A 2,326-nucleotide genomic window follows, 5' to 3' on the forward strand; every position below is an offset into this window, starting at 1 on the left:
TTCTTCATTTTTACTTGTTTGTTTATTTAACTTTTTCCCATCAGATGCTCCTTTTCCTATCCTTCCTGTGTGTTGTGTTATTCATTCCATCTGGTTTGGGGAAGAGCTATGTTACTATTGCGATTAGGACTTAGGCTAAAAAAAATTTTTTTTTAACTTTACTTTTTTAGAGCACTTTCAGGTTTAAGGAAAGTACAGACGTATTTCACTTCTCCTCTGCTCACAGTTTCTCCCATTATCAAGGTCCTGCATTAGTGTGATACATTTGTTATGACTGATGAATTGTGTGTAATTGTAGTATAAACACTGGACTGCTAACCACAAGGTTGTTAGTAAAAGCACTGAACTGCTAACCACAAGATAGTTCAAACCCATCAGGTGCTCTGAGGAAGAAAGATGAGGCTATCTGTTCCTGTAAAGATTTACTGTCTCAGAAACCCTATGCAGGATTGCTATGAGTCATCACCAACTCCATAGAAGTCAGTGGTTGTTAACTAAACATTTCCTGGTGTTACAGTGGTTAGACAATTGTTGTTGTTGTTGTCAGGTGCCATCGAGTTGGAACCGACTCATAGCGACCCCATTCACAGCAGAATGAAACAATGTCCGATCCTGGGCCAACCTCACTACCGCTGCCACACTTGAGTCCATCAATGATGCCACCTGGCTGATCCATCTCATTGGGGGTCTTCCTCTTTTTCTCTGACCCTCCACCCTACCCAGCATGACATCCTTCTCCAATGATTGTTTCCTCCGGACAATATGTCCAAAGTAGGAGAGATGAAGCTTAGCCATCCTGGCCTCCAAGGAGCACTCTGGCTGTACTTCTTCCAAAACAGATCTATTGGTTCTTTTGGCAGTCCATGGCACTTTCAGTATTCTCCTCCAACACCACAACTCAAAGGCATCAATTCTTCTACGATCTTCCTTATTTACTGTCCAGGTTAGACAATTAGTAACCAAACAATGGTCACAGTTCAGACCTACTACTTGTTCTGAGGGAGAAAGATGTGGCAGTCTGCTTCTACAAAGATTACGGTCATGGAAAATCCTTTGGGATTAATTCTACTCTGTCTTATAGTGTTACTATGTGTTGGAATCAACTCAACAGTAATGGGTTTGCTTTGGGTTTATTATTAACTACGTGGATCCACCATCAACGCTCATGGAAGCAACAGTCAAGAAATCAAATGATGTATTGCATTAGCAAAATCTGCTGCAAAAGCCCTCTATAAAGTGTTCAAGAGCAAAGAATTCACTTTGAGGACTAAGTGAATTCACCTGACGCAAGCCATTGTATTTGCAATCACTTTACATGCATCTGAAAGTTGGAAAATGAATATGGAAGAACAAAGTCACAGAAGGATTTATGCATTTGAGTTATGGTGCTGGGAGGACTATTAGAAGTATCACGACTTCTAGAAAAACAAACAAATCTATATTGGAAAAAGTGTGGCTGCGATGTTCCTTGGAAGCTAGGATAGTGACACTTTGTCTCTTACACTTCAGACGTACTGTCAGGAGGTACCAGTCCCTGGAGATGGATATCACGTTTGGTCAAGTGAAGAGATATAGAAAAAGATGAAGACCCCCAATGTAATGGATTTACACAGTCACAGCAACAATGGACCAACACAACAACAGTCCTGGGGATGGCCCATGAATGGGCAGTGTTTTGTTCTGTTGTGCATAGGGTTGACTTGATGGCACTCAACAACAACAGTGACATTAACCAAATAATCTACGAACTCTTAAAAATTAAACAATAAGAAAACAAATTACTGATGTTTTAAAATGGTCAATAGACTTGAACAAAAATTCACCCAAGAACACCGACAGGTGGCAAATAAGTATACGAAAAGATGCTTAACATGAATGTCATTCTAAACAAAAACCCACTCCTGTAGAGTTGATTATGACTTATTTGTTGATGCTGTTGTTCAGTGCTATAGAGTTGGTTCCAACTCATAGTGATGCTATATAGTTTTTCAAGGAGCAGCTTGTGGGTTTGAACGGTTAGCAGTTCAGTTGTTGTTATTGTCAGATGCCATCTAGTCGGTACTGACTCAGAGTGAGCCTATGCACAACAGAAAGAAACACTGCCTGGTCCTGGGCCAAACTCTCCATTGTTGTCACTCTTGGACCCATTGATGCTGCCACTTTTTCAATTCAACTAGCTGGAGGTATTCCTCTTTTTCTCTGACCCTTCACCTTACCAAATGTCCTTCTCCAGCGACTTGTCCCTCCTGACAATATGTCCGAAGTATGAGAGATGAAGTTTGGCCATCCTTGCCTCTAAGGATCACTCTGGCTACACTTCTTCCAA

General features: G+C 40.9%; 1 protein-coding gene across 1 annotated transcript in view; it reads left to right on the forward strand.

The window, feature by feature from the left end:
* Nucleotides 1-2,326, forward strand: part of LOC102830191 (keratin-associated protein 5-4-like) — an 8,375-nt gene that overhangs the window by 1,174 nt on the left and 4,875 nt on the right. The window lies entirely within an intron of this gene.

The sequence above is a fragment of the Chrysochloris asiatica genome, unplaced genomic scaffold (genome assembly GCF_000296735.1).
Source record: "Chrysochloris asiatica unplaced genomic scaffold, ChrAsi1.0 scaffold00040, whole genome shotgun sequence".
Taxonomy (NCBI): domain Eukaryota; kingdom Metazoa; phylum Chordata; class Mammalia; order Afrosoricida; family Chrysochloridae; genus Chrysochloris; species Chrysochloris asiatica.